The sequence below is a fragment of the Cardiocondyla obscurior genome, linkage group LG01 (assembly GCF_019399895.1).
Source record: "Cardiocondyla obscurior isolate alpha-2009 linkage group LG01, Cobs3.1, whole genome shotgun sequence".
In the NCBI taxonomy this organism is placed as follows: domain Eukaryota; kingdom Metazoa; phylum Arthropoda; class Insecta; order Hymenoptera; family Formicidae; genus Cardiocondyla; species Cardiocondyla obscurior.
Genome location: NC_091864.1, coordinates 13,333,360 through 13,355,639, shown reverse-complemented (window position 1 = coordinate 13,355,639; position 22,280 = coordinate 13,333,360). Strand labels below are relative to the sequence as shown.

At 43.3% G+C, this 22,280-nt stretch overlaps 1 protein-coding gene and 1 long non-coding RNA gene across 4 annotated transcripts in view; one reads left to right on the top strand and one right to left on the bottom strand.

Moving 5' to 3' along the window:
- LOC139106284 (uncharacterized) overlaps positions 1-14,569 on the bottom strand; it is an 82,196-nt gene extending 67,627 nt beyond the window's left edge. Inside the window, exons 1-2 of the long non-coding RNA XR_011546329.1 lie at positions 14,043-14,569; positions 13,904-13,939 (exon numbers count right to left, since the gene is read on the bottom strand). This is a non-coding gene — a long non-coding RNA (uncharacterized lncRNA). The remainder of the gene's footprint in view (positions 1-13,903; positions 13,940-14,042) is intronic.
- Positions 1-22,280, top strand: part of LOC139106263 (opioid-binding protein/cell adhesion molecule homolog) — a 173,992-nt gene that overhangs the window by 30,800 nt on the left and 120,912 nt on the right. Inside the window, exon 1 of one of the 3 annotated variants that reach the window (XM_070662882.1) lies at positions 9,792-11,836. The exons of the other annotated variants lie outside the window; for them this stretch is intronic. The gene's annotated coding sequence lies outside the window, so the exon portion shown is untranslated. Of the gene's footprint in view, positions 1-9,791; positions 11,837-22,280 lie in introns of those variants that run through there. 3 annotated transcript variants of the gene reach the window in all.

Sequence of the window (22,280 nt, the reverse complement as noted above, 5' to 3'; positions counted from 1 at the left end):
GCCAAGTTATATTAGGACGGTCGTGGGTCAATTAAGCGTCGAACTTTGTCAAGCTCTCGACATTAAAGTATACGTGCCGCCTAGAAGCTTGCAAATTACTTCGGAGATGCACTTCGTACTCGTGCGCATTCCGAGTCTTGTATTACACACAGGGACATAACAGATCTTGAACTTTGTCGGTTATCTCAGTTCCTTATATCACCGAGAAATTCTTCAACGAAACGTGAAGTAGCGCCGCTTGAGTATTTTTAATTGCCGTCTGTTCCACCAATTTGTAATTACAAGGCAGAATGCCGTGAATACAGCTACATTTTTCAGCAACACTTTTACAATCATTCCAATGGAACGCAATTTCGGCTAATGGGTCGTACAATTTTAGAGATCGTTCTTTCGCCGCATACGCGCACGTTTTTCTTTTTTTCTTTTTTTTTTTTTTTTTTTTACGTCAGCAGCAAATTGCAGCTTGCAAAAAGACCGGCCGCGAACACGAAGTCATATTTGCTCGGTCGACAGATCTAATCGAGCAACGCAGCAAACTCGAAGAGTAATGATCCTCGGCGACTGGCCTCCGCGATTTATCGACACGCCTTGACTGACGTTAACAGACATTTAGCTCGAAGACGAGCGAAACTTCGATGCTTCTTATGAAAACGTTCTCGTTTTCCCGTTACCGCTTGTCAGAAAAATAAACGCGGTTGAAGCAAGACGTATATTGTCCGATTCAATTGCAGACTCGACGTAAAAATGGCTGCCAAAAATACGAGATAACACAAAGCAATAAATCTCGGAAAGTGCTGTTCCCTACGTATCTATCTGTTCGAAGAGGGGGAGAGAAAAAAAAAGCTAAAAAAAAAAAAAAACTCAATTGCAGAAAAGATGCTCTTTATATCCGTAGGGAGCTATCGAGCGAGCGACATTGAAATATTCCTGACAAAGGGTGGGAATGACGAGATAACTCGTCTGTAAGTACTAGAGGGTTCAACGGAGCATCGCGATTCGAAGGGGCCGAAAAAGACCGGGAATCGCTGTCTATCGGCTTACTAAAGAAAATTATTGCGCCAGAATAATATATCCCGAAGATGCCGCGTCAGCGGCAACAGGAGCCTTACTGCGGGGCCCGTTCACGACGTGCCGCCATCCTTTACGATTCGACGTGACGTCTATAAAAGAATGTCGCCGCGGATGAGTTGTGGCGCGGGATTTCGCGGGATAAGCCGGCGCGATATTATAAAACTGTCGTAACACGTGGCGATCATCCCCTCCGTATTAAATCTAACGTCGCTTTTGAAAGATGTAGCCGAGTAGACAGACGCCAAGCGTGGCGGCGGCGATCCCGAGGCGTTTGTCACGTCTGTCAGTCCGCGGAAATTTATGTCCTATCGGAGATCACCTACGCAAAACTTCACGCCGATGCACGATGGTTGCCGTTGGCGTGGCGTGGCGTGGCGTGGCTCGGTACGGCATGACATAGCGGCGCGGCACAATCGTCTCTCGCGTGTCTCGAATCTATACTTTATGCCAATCTTACCAGCGGACGGCCCCGGGCTTTCAACCGGAGAATCCTTCCATTTACTTAGGCCGCTTGCCTCACTTTCTCTCTCTCTCTCTCTCTCTCTCTCTCTCTCTCTCTCTCTGTTTCTTTCAACCCAATCGAAATGACTATGGAACAGCGCGCCGTTCGCTTCCTCGCGTTTATTCCTTGCCGCATTGATTCGCGGCACCGCGGGTCTATAGTCCCGGTTTTCGTTTCCTTCCCCCTTGAAATCACAGTGATCGCGAGAACGAATGACTTAATCAACTTCCCTGCCGCTCGTCGCCGGGCAGGCCGCGTTGAAATTACCCTCATTAATCCCCCGCACGCCATAGTCGGATGCATAATAGGATCCAGCGTCATCGAAGAATTACATACGCGGGGAGGATGTTCCTCGGCGTACGGAGTGATGTATCTTGTACAAGGAGCGCGGGTAAAATACGCGCGCGAGTATAGATACCGCAGACACGTACTGCAATCACGTGCCAAATAATAATCCGATTTTATCGGGGTACACGCGTGCAAACAGCCATTGTGCCGCGAGTGCAACGCAATCCGCGTTCTCAATGGCATCGACTTAAATGTGAATTATCTTAGACGTGTAAATACACGCAATGTGCACGCGCTCGACAGAAATAGCACCGCGAGCTGGCTTTTTAATAGGTCCGTAAGTTATCGCTCGCTACGACGCGCGGCAATAATTGTAACTTCTGAGATAAATGTTTACCGTGCAAAAATGATAAATTGCCGCTCGACATGTGGAAAGCAAATTTAATGTAACGTGTACCGCGATGGAATTGCTCTGACGTCTATATTTTTAATTAACTTTAGACTGCATGGAAATGGTTGTATAAATCAGGCAATACTGCACAGATATGTGAGTTATCGGACGGCTGTTACGAGACTGCTCGCGAAATCAGGTCAAACGAGAACAGGTTGTTATACCGGCGAAAAGTACACGACCTGTGTCATCAACTAGCGCATGCGTGGCCAACACGCGTATATGCATATCGGACCTTTCCGAAAGTACGATGCCTTAATAAATGAAATCAATAATGCATATTTGAAAATAACGAACGAATGAATAATATCGAAAATTATTATGCGAGCATTTAATAACGTTCGACGGTATTCGAAATTGTTATCTTCGTACGTAACGGTTCGCAAATAATACAAGTTCGTCGAAGAGCATCGAGAAGTTCCGGAAGAGAGAGAAAAAAAAAAAATCTTACGCTCTCTTGTACAATGAATTATAAAACGTTCTTTTCCGAACAGATATTTCTAACTTTTCACTTAAGCGCACAAGCGGAACCAGGAAGGGGTTTCACTCGATGCTATCGGGCGTTGGCGAAGGGATTGTCCACGTAGAAGTTCCCTAAGGCTGCCGTAAGGATGTCGGGGAAACGGCAAGAGGAAACGAGGAGGAAGCTCGATTTGGGGATCAAGCGCGGAAGGGAGGAACAAAAGTAAACTTATTTTCCCGGTAATGCGAAAAGTTTGAGAGGTGGAAAAATGTTCTCGGCGGTGCTTTTTGTTCTAATCGATTGCCAGTTTGCACGATGCCCGCATTTATCAGGAGGGGAGGGGAAGGGCGGGCGTTGCGCGAGCGAACGAGTGCCGATAAAAGCCCGTCCCGAGATGTAAAGAAACGTCTCGACGCGCTGTTCACGATAGAATTTTCGATTGGCCCTTATCCCGTTTTGCCCCGTTGCTTTCTAATCGCCAATGAGGAGTGCCGATGAAGAACAACGCGGAAGGTTTTATACGTCAGGAACACCCCCGATGCCGATTCGGGAATTAAACGACGAACGTCTACATTTCAAATAAAAATTTCGGACAATTACGAAATTAATCGGATGTCTCGAAATCAGTTTATGGAATTTATGCAAAATTATCAAGTAATACATAAATTATAAGCTAACAAGCATTACGTAGTCTTTTTCAGAATGTGTCAAACAATATGAAAGAGTATGTTCAATAATCGAATGCCAATAAAATATGTTTAATTAATTAAATTATTCCCCATGCACAAAAGATTAAGGCCCGGGAAATTTCACATTTTCAATAATTACATGTATTATGTATCGCGCAATGCTGTCTGAATTCTATTAATTGTTTATTGTGCGCGTGACATATTAAAAGAACATTCAAACTTTCAGTACAGTCGCTCGTTTATAATACAACGTACACGGCTACAATTATTATTTTTGCCTGACATAAACTTAGAATTATAAATTACAGAATGTTGTCACGCGATATATTTGATTTCCCTCGATATTCATCGTTAACAGAGGAAGATTTAATTTAATGCACATCAAGCCTAGATTTTGTATTGTTGAATTTTTGACTCAGTCACAATACCTAAATCCACGTTACGATTTATTGAGATATATAAAATTAAGAATTCTATATTACTAGAGAATGCAGACCGCGCGCTTCGCGTGTTATTTATTTCGAACATTTGTTAATTATTCATTTCTTTGGTATAATTATAATCGAGTGATGTACAGTCGACGGAGTGTTGCCAGTTTACTTACATTTGCATCTTTCGATTAGATTAGAGTAGGGTAGGTTAATTTCCATCCTTCCGTCCTTCCTTCCTTCCTTCTTTTCTTTCGTGGCAGTACTCTGGATTATCCTGACGTGTTGTAGTACTCGAAATCACTTGACGTTATCACTAACACTCGAGAGACGAACGTCCGAAAGACGGTGGATTATCGCGGCGATTTTTTACGATTCAGAAAAAAGCGCGACAAATAATCATGTGTTGATTACATTTACACTCTCGATGTTTTTAGCGTTGCTTAATTACTTTCTTCGGCTTTGCACTCGAGTCGTCCTCGATCTGAAATGTTCTTCGCGCACTTTATCTTCTTCAAGTTCCTCAAAAGTCACTCGTTCGAAACGGAATGAGAACCTCGGTCGCGACGAAGAAGACGGGCGAGATGCAGATCTTACGTTCTGACAATAACAATCGCCGGAACCAGCTGAAGATCGCGGCGAGCGAATCGAGTAGGTAATGATGGTTGCCGAGCTCGATGACGTCACGCGGCTAATGTCAGGTCGGAAGCTCCGTGCACTCCGCCGGCACCATAATCTTGTCTTTCCGAAGCATTTTTTCGAAGAACGAAACGAGGCACAAAACGACGAGTGGAATAACTCTGAAGTGCAAAAATTGATTGCTCGCTTCCGAGTCGACGTCGTCGACACTTATTCGTATGCAGCACTTCCTATCCGCGGTCGAAAATACGCGTAGTTGCGGAGCGATTAGCAACACGTCCGCGCGCCCGAGTCTCCGCAACTAGACTAAAGTGTCCGTTAGAGATTTCGGCCCTTGGAAGAAAAGACTATCGCGAAGAAAGACTGAGACGGACGATAGGCTCGATCAGCAGTTGACTGCTGTCCTTCTCGCGCCGAGTTCTCGGAATCTCCGAGCTCGACGCCGAGTTCTCGGAATCTCCGAGCTCGACGCCGAGCTAGTCTGTTTACGTTTTTTTTATGCGCTCGCTGAAGTGGAGGCATCGTCCACCAAAATAAATGAACGAGATTTCAATTCGCGACTCCGAAACACAACCAATATTTTCAAGCTCCCAAATCGTCGTCGTTATAAAAGTCCTGTTGGAGCGATTAGCAACACGTCCGCGCGCCCGAGTCTCCGCAACTAGACTAAAGTGTCCGTTAGAGATTTCGGCCCTTGGAAGAAAAGAGACTACCGCGAAGAAAGACTGAGACGGACGATAGGCTCGATCAGCAGTTGACTGCTGTCCTTCTCGCGCCGAGTTCTCGGAATCTCCGAGCTCGACGCCGAGTTCTCGGAATCTCCGAGCTCGACGCCGAGCTAGTCTGTTTACGTTTTTTTTATGCGCTCGCTGAGGTGGAGGCATCGTCCACCAAAATAAATAAACGAGATTTCGATTCGCGACTCCGAAGCACAACCAATATTTTCAAACTCCCAAATCGTCGTCGTTATAAAAGTCCTGTTGGAGCAAGCCTTAAAAATAGATTAATAATCCTAATATTTTTCCATTTGGTAAAAATTTATATTTCTTAAAAAATCACACACGGTAATATTGATAGATAGCTAGACTTTTACTTTCGCTTAGCGACAATAACAATAAACAGCTATATCATGCAAAATACCAATTTTTTTTTTTTTTTTTTTTGATAAAACACGCGAGATCAAACGTAGCTGTTGACGATTGTACGCTATTGTCCGCCGTTTCTATAAAATATAATAAGATGCATTCCGATGTCCATACAAAGAAATTGAACATTCCACGATATTTCATACAATTTTTCAAACGTATAAAAATTATTAAGTCGTAAAACTTTGCGACTGTTTGCGTAACAATCTCGCGTCTTTATTGAAACGAATAATTTTGTTAGCACTCGCACCCTCTAATTTCATCGCTCGAGAGAGTGGTCGTTCAAACGAATGATTTTATTAGCATTCGCACCCTCCGACAATAAGCTCAATCTCACCGCTCGATAGAGTAGCCATACAATTGTTACGACTAACAAGACCTCGTGGGAGATTCTTGACGCTGTGATTATTTTTCACAGTCTTTAATGACGCGTAACATATGTTACTAACCCAAGTTATAACTATAAATTTTTTTTTTCCTCCCACAATTTTATAAAAGCCTGTAAATTAACGTAAATGAACCGTTATGTCATAAATAACTCGGTGAACGAGTTTCATATTAAATCAAGGGTTTTTTCTACTTTTTTTTTTCACCCATTCTTGTTATTAATATTTCATGCTTTGCATTATGTATTTTACAGATGCTTTTATATCTTAAAATTATAAATGGCATATAAACGACGCCACGCCGCATTGCTCAATAGTTAAGATGCCTTTATCCAATTGTATTCGCCGCAAATAACATCCGATGCAAACAAACGAATTCTTAAGTAAACGAGCGATGAGTTTGCACGTGACGCAGCGATTGTGACCGCTCTCCTCTCTTAGCTCTCATCTCCGTCATATTTTACAGTAATTCGTACCGACTAATCCCTCCGAACTGTCGAGCATTCCGGCGTCTCAGCTGGCTAACGGTCTTATGAATACGCGACATTCATCAGTGCAAAGTAGACGGGACAAATTGCTCTCTGGAACTCGAAGAATGAAGACATACCTCGCGCTATGCGGCGGGAGACCTTCCTGTATAGGCAAAGGGTTCTGATGGCGTTCTTCTTTGTAAAGTCTAAACGAGATGAAGGGGCATGAACTCTCCGAGCGACAAGAACACTTGAGCTACAACGCACCTCTACGCAGCATTCTTGTTAAGAAACGACCAGAAGTAGGCGAGGAAAAAAGAAAAGGGAGCGCGTAATGTAATTGGCTAACTAACCTACGCGTAACAACCGATGAGAAGAACGCCGAGAAAATAAAGCGTGTCAAGTGAAAAGATGAGTCTTTAAGTTAAGAAATGAGATTACTTTACGATATTTAAACGGTTAATCAGAGCCTCACGTTTCGTGTTACGTGAACTCACGTTGATTCACGTTACGAGTAACGCGCGGGCGGAGATAAATTGACAATGAATCCGGCGGTGTACGTGCACATTTATTCAAACGAAATGCGCGTACGGCAAGGTTGCGGTATATCGTTTCTGAGATACCGGAGCTAAAAGAAAGTGTGAGAAATGACGGGCAAAAATAAGTAGATAGTCGCCGCAGCAAAACGACACGCTCCATACCGTATTGTTGGCCGCAAGAATAAATGTTCTCCGTGAAAGTACGTGTAAAGCGAGGTGAAGAAATCCTATAGAGCCTTCGGTGTAGTTACTTCACTCTTGTTCCTTGGCCGGCGAGGAGTAATAAAGTGCCAGTGTCCAAGCTACCGGAAATTAATCGTCGCAGAGAAAACTGCAGCGCACTCGACGGTTTTCCTTTCCCAGAAATACAACCGACCTCTTACTTTCTTGTCTAGAGAGGGTACGGGACTATAGCGCAACACGCGTAATTTCGCAAAGCTGAGGGTCCAATAAGCAGCCACCCTCCGAGTGCCGTCACAAAGCTGCCGCATTCAAATGCGAAGTAAAATAGGGCAGTTTTGCTCTGTCGCAATTAATTTACGTTTTTACGATTATTTCGCGTCAAGGAGCAAAGACACTCTCGGATGAATGTTGCAATATTAATAATTGCATTTTTAATTAATTACGAGACGTTAATATACTGCAGAAAGACTGACGTTAAGATCTCCATAAGAGATGTGTATGTAAATCGTAGAAATAAAAATTCTTGCGCTGCTGCGTAATGAAAACTACTTATAAAAAAGGCAAGTAAATATTTTTATCGCCATTAGGGCAAATCAGTCGCGCATTATCGTATAATTTACTTAAAAAAGCGGATCTAAATAATATTTAACAATTAATAGGCTATTAATCATCAGACTTATCGATTTAGAATGTCATTCGCATTACCAGCTCGGCCATAATTTATCATCTCCTCTACGTAGATGTATAGACATCACAAATATAGGACTGAAATTCATGATGTTCGTCGCACCGTCCTACTGTCCTAGAAACATTCCACCGTCGCGAGTAATTGAATGGGAAATGAAGCGGTAACGCCTGCGACGATATGCAACTCTCGTTCCAGATTAATATCCTCAGATATCGTCGGATTTAACACGCTCATTGGCTACCGCGAATGTTCGCGATAAATGTGCCGTGTGCAGTATTTTATTTGCGCGTACCAACCCCGTTCACGCTCGTCCTCACGTAACGTGCCGATAAACTACGCAATAATTGCAATCCGCGCTTTCGTTACGAGAATTACATCGTCGGCGGGCTCGACGAATGCTTGCTATAATTGACAAGCCACCTTCGCGACACCCGTAACTCGGTGCCAGACGGGGATTTGTTGGCTTATGCAAGTCTTGTGTGCAGTCGTTAAGTAACTGCGCGGATCTACGGGCGTGACATGCCGCGTCTCAGTTCCGCCGGCGGTAATGAAAGGGCGGAAAAGCAAACGGTTGGGCGAAGATATTTTGTTGACGTTGAGGGTAAAGGGAGAGGCGCGGTTTCAGCATAATGTCACTTCGAAAATGCGACCTGTAATTTCTATAGGCGCGTCCCGCTTGACAAGGCTGCGGACGCAACAGTTAGCAATTTATCAGAACAATATACAGATAATATTATGGTGTACGCTTATCAGTAACGGGGATCCACCTCACTCGGGGATAATGCAGCCTGTCTCGCAACGATGGAACCAATCCCCGGTGCGAACTATTATCCGGCTTTGCAAAAGTTTCGCAAAATGCAACATTACGAGGGTGGAGGAAGCATCAAACGCGAGCGGCGGCGCGGTCATAATAACGCGGCCGCAATAAAATTCATACGTAACGTGACTATGAAAATTTTTACGCCGCATCGGAAAACCTATCTCGCCTTCTTTGCGTTCAATGGAATAACTGACGCTGAGATACTTGCGAGGCGCATTTATGACCGAAGTATCGGCAGCTCGAGAACCCGTAAATTCAAATTAAAAACTTTTGCGCCCGCGGGGCCAGTCAATAAGAAATCGCCATTTCGCGAAATCGTTAAACAAACAACCGCGCGTATTTATACTTCGTTATATGTACGGCGGCGGGCAGCTGCAAACGTTGCACGTAGTTGAAGGATAACACGGAATGTGTCACGTCTGCAGATTAAACAGATAGCTGGATTAATGCCAATACAAATGCGGCTGGTCGCGCATGCTGATACTTCGGTCCAGTTTGCGAATAGCGTACGCGCAAACTTACATTATCATTAACATCCCCGTCTTGTACCGTGCCGTATAAATATGTTTGTCCACGTCCAATGTCTGGAGGCGAGAGACGCGTGAATGGATCGATGTACATGCGTGATAATAGCAATCGTATACTGTTTACCGTCTAATCGTGTTTGCTGATAAATACGGATAGCGTAATTGACCATTGTTACAGCGCTCTTACGATCACACCCACGAAAGTAAGATATACTAATTGAAAATCGTTGAATAAAACATACAATACGCCCTGTGAAAAATTTTTTAAACAACTGGGCTGTTTGAAATAAATATAAATTCAGAATCAATTTCGTAATAAAGATAAAAATGATTTTCATTGAATTGCGCGAAAAATTTTTTTTTATTGTATCAATTCCAACTACTATACAAAGCAAAATGGTTTGGTTCTTTTATCGATAATATCAAATTATTAAAAAAAAATAATATAAAAAAAAATTAATTGATCAAATTGTTATTACATGTTTATAATGGCAAAATAAAAAGTATTTGATTTGAACAAACAGCGAGAAAACAATTTATTCATGACACATCTCATTCGTAGTGTGCAGATTAAAATTGAAAAAAATTTTCTCAACCTAAAAAAAAAAAATTGGTGTTACGTGTAAATTGGTGCCGCTCTTCCGCGACGTTGATTGGTTTTCTCGCTTGGTTTGCTTCGTGTTAAGCGAGAGTCAACGTTAGCTATCAATGTTACTATGTGTGATTTTTTTAAGAAATATACATTTTTACGAAACAGAAAAGTATTCGGATTATTAATCTATTTTTAAGGCTTGCTCCAACAGGACTTTTATAACGACGACGATTTGGGAGCTCGAAAATATTGGTTGTGCTTCGGAGTCGCGAATTTAAATCTCGTTTATTTATTTTGGTGGACGATGCCTCCACCTCGGCGAGCGCATAAAAAAAACGTAAACAGACTAGCTCGGCGTCGAGCTCGGAGCTTCCGAGAACTCGTCGCGAGACGGACAACATTCACCTGCTGATCGAGTCTATCGTCCGTCTCAGTCTTTCTTCGAGGTTGTCTCTTTTCTTCCAAGGGCCGAAATCTCTAACGGGCATTTTAGTCTAGTTGCGGAAACTCGGGCGCGCGGACGTGTTGCTAATCGCACCGCAACTGACGCGTATTTTCGACCACGGATAAAAAGTGCTGCATACAAATAAGTGTCGACGACGTCGACTCGGAAACGAACGATCATTTTCTGTACTCATGTGCTATTCTACTCATCGTTCTGTAGTTCGTTTCGTGCCTCGAAAAAATGCTTCGGAAAGACAAGATTATGGTGCCGGCGGAGTGCACGGAGCTTCCGACCTGACATTAGCCGCGTGACGTCATCGAGCTCGGCAACCATCATTACTGACTCGATTCGCTCGCCGCGATCTTCAGCTGGTTCCGGCGATTATTATTGTCAGAACGTAAGATCTGCATCTCGCCCGTCTTCTTCGTCGCGACAGAGGTTCCCATCCGATTCGAACGAGTGACTTTTGAGGAACTTGAAGAAGATAAAGTGCGCGGAGAACATTTCAGATCGAGGACGACTCGAGTGCAGACCCGAAGAAAGTAATTAAGCAACGCTAAAAACATCGAGAGTGTAAATGTAATCAACACATGATCGTTTGTCGCGCTTTTTTCTGAATCGTAAAAAATCGCCGCGATAATCCACCGTCTTTCGGACGTTCGTCTCTCGAGTGTTAGTGATAACGTCAAGTGATTTCGAGTACTACAACACGTCAGGATAATCCAGAGTACTGCCACGAAAGGAAAAAAGAAAGGAAGGAAGGAAGGAAGGAAGGAAGGAAGGAAGGAAGGATGGAAATTAACCTACCCTAATCTAACCGGAAGATACAAATGTAAGTGAACTGGCAACACGCCGTCGACTGTAGATCACTGAATTATAAATATCCCCAAAAAATTAATATAATCAATTAACGTGCAAAGCTAATGACGCTCGCAATGCGCGCGCTCTGTAATCTCTAGTAACAATAAAAAAAAAAGTCACGCACATTGGTATACCAACTCTACAAACGAATGACAAAATCTGCCTACAGCAGGTCTGTACCGGCGTCGTGCAACCGTGCGTTTCGATTTTGGACAGGTCGCGGTGCATTTTCGGCCTTTTACACGCGAGGGACAGGCAGGTGTGCATCGATCGGCCCAATACGATAACGCGTGCCAGTTTCCTCCGTAATTTTTTTTTTTTTTTTTTCTCCCCATCCCGGCACCCTGCCACACTCGCACGCGTTCAAAACCCACTTTTATTCTGGACAATTTCGACGGCTGCTTTTGACGTTCCTCTCTCTTGACCGACGCGTGTTTCCACCTCGCATGCGCGCGCAATCTCCGCTACCAGTTATGCGATACATTTTTTCATTTCATACGAGGGTTTTTTTTCCACCTCTCACGCACACCTCATATCATACACCGTTAACCACTGCGATGTCAATTATTCGGATTTTTCGTCGCGTTGCAGACCCGCTCTATCCTAGATCGTACAGGACAACTGCGTCGTTGGCGCGGCAATTGGCGAAGTGCGTAATAACTCGTTTATTAAGCTGCATGTTTTAATAATTGAGCCATTGTTTAATTAATTCCCCTTTGTATGCACAGCGTTTTTGTGCGTAGATAAAGCACGTACGGTAATTTTATCTGATATTGCACTTTTTGTGTTTTTTTTTTTTCTTTTTTTATACGCGAATGTTACACACGTAATTTTAATTTACAAAAATTGCATCGTTACTGTAATTGAATAATTTTATATGGAGCATAATATTTGCAAATTAATAGAATAATAAAAGCTTTATGCTTTTGCATATCTCCGTTTTTCTTCGTGAAAGTTAAGTTTCAGAAATTAGGCACAAGAATGCAATTACCGAGTAACTCCTTTTTATGAAATAGGGATATGTGCGACCGGTAATAACCATTACCCTGCCGATTGTAAGATATTTCTTACAGACTTTCATATCTGTTAGTACGTAAACATTTTTCTGCATTTACGCGGACAATGCCGTGACCGTGTCATAATTTCATTCTGTACCGTAACAGTATCTATTCGAAGCGACGGGGTTGAGTATGTGAGCATTGTTAGCCCGATACCAGCGGCCGCGTAGAAGTCCGCTTGAAAATCCGCTTGTATATTCCAAGCGAAATACATTAACCATAAATACAGGCGCGTTTTCTCTTCATGCCATTATTGTATTATTCAATTGTTACTTCAGGGTATGCCTCGTCGGTATTTTTCAATGCAATTTCCTTTTGTGTTCGCGTACATCGATGCAATTATTATGAAAAGTATCCGCCGATCGTCAAACGGAATCATATTAACCGTTAATGAATCAGCATTTCATTATTTCTCTGACAGTGTGCTCACTTTTTTATTTGCGTCATCTGCCGGAATAAAATCCGCGACTTTTATTACGAAATACTCTTTCGCTTTCGAGAAATATGAAGTCGAAATGCCGATGCAAATATTTAATACAGGATCCTCGACATTCGAAACACGGTGTGGCACTTGAGAAGCTTACGGGGTTAAGGCGCCTTTCGGCTCCACGCGTTTCGGTGCTATAATCTTGTATAACGATGGTTTGGCATATGCGAAACGGGTTCATTACGCCACGAGAATTTGTCGCATAATTCCAAACTCGGCAGTGCGCGCGCCAGTGAAAATTACACGAGCGGCCGTAATTATTTATCGAAAACAAGAACGATCTCGAACAAGAGAAATTATTCTCTTTAGCAGCGAATCTGATTACTCGCTGCTATTCTGAGAACGATTTCGCCGCGCAGAGCATTTTACAAGCAAGGTAATGGCTTTACTTGTGCTGCTACGTCAAAATATAGCGTAATTATTTACACGTTCAACGATTAACCTTAGTTATGATTAACCCGAGCACGTTTGCATTAACTTATAAGATACATTAGAACGTGCACATTACATATTTGACGTTAAATGAAATGAGACCGAATTATTTTCTTCTAAACGGAACCAGCCGGGTGATATTTGTCAATTTATAAACGCGAGATTAATTAATTACATACGTGTGCGGCTTGAAAAGTTCAAAGCATAGGTCTTCCCTGACGCAAACAGAAACGGTATTTATTTATAATTACCGCAGGACACGTAAAATAGAACAGTCGATTGACGGCATCCAATACGTGAGGTAGATAAGTAATTAACGACAAGAGCAGATAAATATCTAGTCACCGGTCAATTTAAATTAGGTAACAAAGTTATTCGAGCGTCCACCGGTGTCAATGACGATTATTAATTTTCGTAAATAGTAAACGCGCTTTAGATTTCACTAAATATGCCTTAGGATAGATAAATTTTGTATCATTATTAGCGTCGAACGTGGATATATTAATCGAACACTATATCTAATCAAAACAGTGCAGTATGATACGTTTGTCAAAATTAATTTTATTTTTTGCTCAAAACTATTACTGGCTTATAACGAGCTAGACATTAGATAACGATTAGGTTCTATTTTCACTCGGGATTTATATTAAATATATTGTTAATCAAAAATTTTTTAAAAGATCGCTTTTTTTTAAAAGACTACAATTACAAATTACGAAAAAAAAATCATGCGACTTACCAATCTGCATGAGTTTCAGGGTAGTTCTGCCGGTGACTGTAACATAAAATAAAACATATTAATGTAGACATATTAGTATTTCACTTAACGTAAAGGTAAAATTTTTTTTATAAAGATTTTTTTTTTAATTTATACTTACTTAAAAGTTGCTCCGCCGATGCAGGATACCCTTCCTGGGCCTGCTCCTCCTCTCAGATGGGACGTGTCGAGTCATCCTTCCGCGCACAAGTCACTCGCGAACACCCCGACCGTGATTTTACAATCGCGAAAATTACCGATCACTTTCGCGTGTTCCTGTCCGGCACTCGCGTTTAAAATAAAACCAAAAAACTACGACCGAATACTAAGCGGAACTCCCGGGACGACCGACGAACCGACTGCGGTTCGTATATATCTTAATATCGGCGGTGACGACACTCGTTGACGACGGCGGATGCAACTGCGTCGATCTGTAACATAAAGAAATATCAAGTTTAATCGTAGTTATCGTGCTGGAAGGGTTTTTCGTTAAACGGAAGTGCGAATTACTTTCGGTACGGAGACATGTGCTTGCTGTGCCGTGCGTAGTACGTGTGTGCTCGCGCGACCGCTGGAGAAGGACAAAGCGAGAGTGGGAGTAGTGGGGGAATATACCTAGGCGCGCGGCATGTAGGCTCGCGCTCGCTCTCACCCTGTCCCCCCGCCACCCCCCGACCCCCCGCGCCTATCTATTCGTCACTCTCGTTCGATTTAATTGTAATATTTAATTAGAATGTCCAGACAAAGACGGTACTTTCATCAGGTCGTTTTCGATCTCGAAAATCGCGAAAACCGTCTTTGCCTGGACATATTAATTAAATATTAAAATGAAATCGTAACAATTAACAGCTAATTTACGCGTCACACCAATTTTTTAAGATAGGATTATAAAATTTAATTAATTTTCTTATGTAAGTTCTGATTAAATAGTGTTCATTTAATATATGTATGTTCGACGCTAATAATGTATCACTGATTAAATAATTTGAGAGGTAAAAAGAGAGAGAAGAAAAGAGAGTAATCCTAATTTAACCTCTTTTAACGATACATTAATATTACTACGGACTATTATCTCAATTCAATAGACAATCGTTCATTAATTCCGACCGGATATTAAAGAGAGGTGTTACACGTGCGTTATTAATTTTTTCCTTTTGCGATATTTCGAACGTAACATTTAATCGCTGATAGATATTCACGAATCTTATCTCGACATCAGCGCATTACGTGTCGTCATACCGGGATATAAATGTTCCTGTATAAAACGATATTTTTGCAGTAATCCCTCGTAATGATCGCTTCGTACATTGTCAAATACGCATCGAGCGGAAAAGTCGAGGAGGCAGAAATCGGTAAAATAATGTCGTCGTTGACGATGAGGCATGTTGCTAAAGAGGGTTGCCTGAAAAGAGGATACGGTGGATGTACGTTGGGGACGCCGGTGGTGAACTTCTCAGAAACGGAAAACGCGGAGTTAGACCTGGGTTATAATAGGCAAGAGACGAAAGAGTCGGGGGAGGGGAGGTGGGAAGGCTAAGAACACTCCACTTTCTGGACCGCGCCGGGCCAGGTGGGGATAAGGTCGGGTTATGCGAAGCAAAACGATACGCTATCAAACGAGAACACTCCACTGAGTTAGGCGGAGAGGTCGCGGGAGTATCAGCGGAAAATACAGCGCATCATCAACAGATAAGCTGCTTAGGTCGGGTCTTACGCGAACGTCTCTACGATCTCTCTGAATTTCTCATCTCTTCGCGCTTCGTTCTCCTCCTCCTCCTCCTCTCATTTTTCCCATCTTTCTTCCTTTCTACCCCCGTCCACCCTTTGGTACCTATCTGCCTACCGTGTCTGTCTCCCTAACGCCGTTATCTACCGTCACGGTTCATCGACGCGAGGCGACAACGTGCTCGACGAAATATTGCGTTAAATAAACAGACGCCCGGCGTCGAGGCTGGATGACTCTGTGCACTCGATAACTGTGACATAAAAGCGTGCCCGTGTAGTTTTAATGCGGCCGTCAGAAGCGTTGTTGTCTCATACCGCGAGTTTTTGGCGGCGACGGGTTAATTAAGTAGCGTTGCGCTCGTCGGTCTTGGTGATAATTCGCACGCAGGGTGAATTTAAATTACACAGGGCGAACATCGCGAAATAAAATTTACGATTGTTATTCCGGGGCGTAGTATTAAAAGCATGCTCGATATTGATTGACGCGTCATAATTCGCGATACAAAACATTGTGATTCATACGTTAAAGCTCGCTGCAGTATTCGCGGGACTTACGGAGATGTAGAAAAGTTCTGAGGATTCCTCGGCGCGTCTCTCTCGCGGCGGAGTAAAGTTTGTCAGGAAGCAGCGGAAACGAAAGCGAGGAGAAGGATTTATCGTTTGCGAATACTTATTGGCCGTAGCGCTGTGAGACGATACAAGCTATATCGAGTTTGCAGGGCAAACAGTGAAGATTCGCCAAGTTTCACAAAAGTTATACGCCCGTCGTGACGCACCGATAGCGACGGCTAACAGCACTTCGCATGATCGTATAGCAGTTCATCATTATTTTATCTTGTAGTTTTTTTTTGCGTATTTAATAACAAAGAAGAAGTCAAATTAATATATTAATTAAATTAAAACGTCACGGTCTTCTTTCCCAAATATTAAGCATTATTTCTCTTAAAAAATATTAAACCCGTTGAAAATAGAAATTAAATAAACTTAACGGAGTTTTCGTTATCAAAATTTCGTACGTTAACGCCGTTGACAAATTTCATTCGCAGACTACACACACATTATACGTTTTGATTTATCAAGGTGCGATATATAGAACGTAACGGATGTGAAGCGTCGTGGCGGACGCGTCATGACTTCCGCGTGGCGCCACAGCGCCGTCTTCGAGGAGGCAGTGTGCAATCAGAATTTCTCTCACATGTATATTCGCGCTTCTGGAAACATGTGCGCGGGCGGTCCACCGAGCTAAACGCGCGAGGAAGTCGGGCATATACACATAGCAACAAGGGAAAACCGAAAGACAGTCAGAAACGGCGATGCAACAGTCAGGAAGGTAGCGAAGCGGAGAGACTTAGTGTAGAAGTTGCCCGGTATAGTAACGGCCGGAGGGAGACAGGTGGCATCAAATTATTGCAAACAATTACGTTTAATGAGAAGGTTAACGCCACGAGCCGAGAGCTGGCGCGAACGTGGATGCAAATGTGCCGACGCCGAGTAATTAGCAAACAGAGTAGTCCTCCGACCTACCGCCTCCTTTTCCTCCTCCGCCTTCTCATCCTCCATATTGCCGCTTTCCTTCCACGACGGTGAAGGGGAGCGAGAGAAACGAAGCAGCTCATACCACCCTTTTGTCGGCTACGCTGCTGTTTATGTGCACGTTTGAACGTATGGAATACTCGAGGCGGAGGTACGCCTCCGCCGCCGAATATTCCGTCGACAATAGATAAGTTCCTCGGTACAATTGAGACCGAACTTGAACGTCTATCGGCGATACCGAGGTCATAAATTTGAAAATTATATATTAGTAAAATTGCCCGCTCCCCTTTTCTTTTTCTTTACGTCACGTCGATTTGCAGAATGCGTTCTGTTTTGCGACTAAAGAATTCTCGGCGAGTTGAGGGAAGTTAAGGGAACACTTTTCGCGCAGTTCAGATTGAAAATAACGAAATACTAACACCGTCGGAGAAATTTTGAGAAACTTTCAGAGCGGAAGAGTAAACTTCATGTCGTAAGGAAGATTATCCAGAAAGTATCCCGACTTCGCTCACTTTATAAGGATTGCTGGACGTGACTGTGGAAATCGGGATCTACATTGAATGACGCTCCCAGGCAAAGGGCGAGTACAAATTCTTACTCGGTCTAAAAGAGACCAAGATGAAAGTGTTCTCCGAATGCTTTGAAGGAGAAGCAGTAATCATGTCGCGAGACAGACGGAGAACTTGTGGTCAAACGCAGCATTGTACGCGGAGCGTTTTACTCTTAAGAAATAGTTCGCTATGCATTATCTCCGCGTCCGTGCTTTGAGCGTTAAAACAAGAAAACCGCCGAGCCTGTCGGCTATGTTCAGAAACGTTAATAATTCATTAGCCGAACTAGCTGTTAAAGGCCAATTAAAGCTCGCGGGTTCTCTCAGATAACTCATTTTTGACTTACAATTAAGTAAAAAGGGTAGCCCACAAAAAGAATAAAATAAAATAAAAACAAATTAAAAACGGTAAATAAAATATTTATCTCACGCAGATATTTATTTTTCCGATCTTTCAAGCACTTCGGCGTGTATGACCGACGCGAATAAAAGCCACTCCCGAGCGAATTGGTCGGGTAACGCCGGCGCGATGAAAAATATGTAAATATATTTGGATTCTACTCGCGCGCGCTTTCCGATCGTTGCCGGTCCCGTTGGCTCGCTGGACGGGGACGTTCATGATTATTCATGCGCAGTTTCAGTTCCTTCGCGAAAACGCGCAATCAAAATTCCCTCTTCCATCGTCATCCTCGCCGGCACGGTATGGCGCCATTAGCGAAAACGATACTAATTGAACCGGCGTGTATTTCCATCTAGCAAACAGTGACGGGGCTGCGCCGCGATACGTTTTCAAATCGATCGATTTTAGACCGGCAAAAGAAAAGCAAGACATCCGTGATAAAGTCTCGGCAAGCGTAACTCGGCACTGCGCACGGGTGTTAATAAGTGTAGGAGTATCAAACTGCTTCGAGCACCGAATGCACTCGCAGCTCGCGTGCGTCCCGCCGCTTTGTCGCGAAATGATATCAAGATTACCGGAACGGTGAATAAGCGCGATTGCTGCGCGCGGCGACTAACATCCAACATAATTCCGCGTTGCACTCGATGGCATTTAGATCGCGACGCGATTAAAAAGTATGCTTATAAATACATTTTTCTCTGCCGTACAGGTATGAATTACATCCGCGAAGTCAAGTGAAATTTTCACATTTTACGTACCCCGTTATATAAAGCAAGCACGATTTAATAAATGATATATTTAATTGCGTGTAAAAGATCTTTCTTTCTTCGAGCGGCTGCCGGTCGAAGGAAAAATTCCGTTTTATCCCAAGAATTTTTCCCTCGCTCAAGTCAGTTCCATGTATTTTTTTTTTTTTTTTCCCAGACGTTAAAACATCAGACGTCTCATGCGGCGGGGAATTATGTCTGATATAACTGCAGGAAGTTCCATTATCTCACGTCGCTTGCGCTTCCGCTAACATTTGCCTCGCGCGCGCGATTGTTCTGTCTTCGCCTTTTGTAGAGAGGGCCACCGGAATTCGAAATGGATTAAACGTCGTCGGCAGGGTGTCCCGGCGCTCGCGATGCCGTCGCCGGGGATACACGCGTCGTAATAAAAGCTGAAAATTCATAATACGCCAGTAGCAGCCGCGTAATGCATCACTTCGTACATATTCGGGTCACTCTGCCAACGGCCGTTCCGTAAATCTGCGCGTCCGCGTCCCAGACGCAAGCGAGCAGATGCAGTAGTTTCTTCCACGTGTGCATACTTTCCATACCTTTTAGTGCGCCTGACGTGCCGTTTTGTGCTTGCATGTATACGTACGTGCCGTCGTAGTCAAGCTGCGTATGCGGCAGCGCGTTTAACGGCAAATTCTCTATCGCGGCAAATTAAGAAACGCGATTGCCACGCTCGAACACGCTACGCGGAAAAAGAAAAAAAAATCCCCTAACGCCGTTAACATCCATTCACGTATTTCCATCCTCTTTAAAGGCACGCTACTTGCTTTTTCTTTCTCTCCATTTAAACAGCCGCGAGATAATTAATTTTTCTTTTTATCGATTATCCAGATTTACAGTTTGTTTTCCGTGTACAAGAAGAACGACAATAGTTTACTTTATGTTGCAATTTTTTTTTTTTTTTTTTCTAATAATTGTTATAAAAGAAAAATTGTCGGGAAAGGACGAAATCACTGGGTTGAGTCGGTAACGAAGCGAGACGAAATAAGCGCGAGTTTTTTAGAATATAAATAGCACGTGGACCAATTTTCTCATTGACACAAAAAAAAAAAAAACCGTGCACGAGTGACATAAAGTTATTATCAAGACTGGCACAAACTCGAGTACGTAATGCGTATGTGTTAGACGGCGAGCAGAGCAAGCATGACCGCTTCTGTGCATTGCAAATTGGATGGAGTTCTCCTCTTTCTCTCTCTCTCTCCCCTGTCGTACCCTTTCGTCGGACTATCCAATTTGTCCTTCGGGATAAAAGATACGGTGCAGACGAGCGGGATAAGTGAAAATTTCACGGAGACTAACCGCGCCGGACATAAATTTCGTACCGCTTCCGGAATAGTAATAAGTTTCCCTAACGATCTCGCGCAGGACCATTTCTCTATAGGAAGAATCACGTTAACCGATAGAAACCGATTCTCCTGCGTTAACCTACCCTCGCCGTAAATAATTGTGATTTCATACATCTGGTTTCTGAAAAATTTTTCAATTGAAACGATTATTTTCGTTTTGTCGCAAGAGAAAAAGAAAAAAAAAAAGAGGAGAAAAAATTTCAAACTGAACTTGTTGTTTGAAACTCGACGGCAAATTCGCCAATAACAACATTTTTACGTTGTGTTATGTCGCGTTATATTCGGCTCATATAAAGCAGAATTGAACTGCGTGAAAATTGATAGCTTGGCAGGTTTTGTAGTTCGCTTATTTTCTGTTTGTCTACTTTTTTTTTATTTTTTTTTTTTTAACCGTAGCAAATAACGCAGATCGCCGAATGTTATGACTCTCCGGAGAGAGCTGAATGTTTATTGCGAAGCAAAAGGATGTGTATGTTTATCGAGGGGGAGACGATATTGAGAGGCTCGGATGGAGATTCGCGTACAATCCGCGCGTATAGAGTAAACGGAAGAACTAGGGCGTGTATTTTAATCTCCGCGTATTTTCATTTCTATCGCCGTGAGTAGTTCCGCGCTATGCTTGTCTTACGCCGGGTACACTGGACTTTTCAGCGACACGGTGCCCTGCGGTTCTCTTTCTCTCTCTTTCTTCCTTCCTCAATAAAGAAAATTGTGACTCGTCTGTGAAACTCATTGTAAAATGATAAAAGCGGAAATCCTTGTTCGCGCGTGTTACGGATGTAACTCGTATTTTCTCGATTGATTCTCCACTCCTTTTTTCTCTCCCCCTTTCTTTCTTCCCCCTATTCATCAACGACCGTATTACGTCATGACAGTTGGTATTGAATTAAATTAAGAGCTAATTAAACCAAATTGTGCCGCGCTTCTTAACGATGATAGATGCTATACGTAGGAAGCGGAGGAGTGTCTCGTTAAAAAGCATCCCTCGGGCGTTTCTTCCTCCCTCCCCCAACCCTCTCTTACTCTTTCTCTCTCGCGCGCGTAGGAAACAGCTAATCGCTCCCGGAGTTTCGGCTAAACCGTTCTCGGCATTCGGCACGCATTTTTGTTTCCGTCGGTTAATGGTGCATTTGCATTTATATCGTCTCAAATTTATTGCCACTGCGCAGCAACGCAACTTCGCGCTCCACTTTTCGCGTCTGGTGGTACTTTCGAACATTCACGTCGAGATGCGTTCATGACACCGACCTTATCGCTCGTTTGCATTCGAAGAAAATAAAAGCGCGGCCGTAAACCAGCTTACGCCGATCGCGGTCACCGCGGTGTGTAATCGCACGCGCGCGCCCTAATGTTAATCCGCGGACGGATGAAACAATGCGCATCGGAACGCGACGTCCATCAGTACGCCGCGAACGTACAAACGAAAATCTGTACGCGTGACGAGTATTTGTCCGTGCTAGACACATGGCTATTCAGAGAGCAAATAAATGAAACGGGGTCACCGTGTAATATCGTCTCGTGGCAATGTGCACGCCGCGCGGTTTTCCATATTGTCTTCTCGTTACTCTTACTAAAGACTCGACCATGCGTATCTTCGCAGCGCGCACGCGACGCATTCATCCCGAATGCACAAACACGTATTTTGTTCCTCATCTTTGCGGAGTTCAATGCAATAGAAGATCGCTCATTATTATCGTTAACTTATATCGCTCGTCTCTTCTTCCGTTCTGATTCTTCATTCCCTTTCTTTATAACGAATAGTTATTTTAATGGCGTCTGGTGGGAGATGCAATGCCCACCAAAAATCGTGTCTTGTATTTTTTCGCGGTGTCCATGGAACGAGTTGTACGTACCCCGTTTACGCCGTACCAATTAGCGCGCGCAAACGAGCTGACACCGACGGCTAAGTCATTACTTTCGCGAAAAATACGTCAACGACGTACACGAAGCTCTCGATACGAAAATATATAACTGTTCAATCTTGTATTTGCATTTCACGTAACTGCGTTTTTATCGAAACGATAGA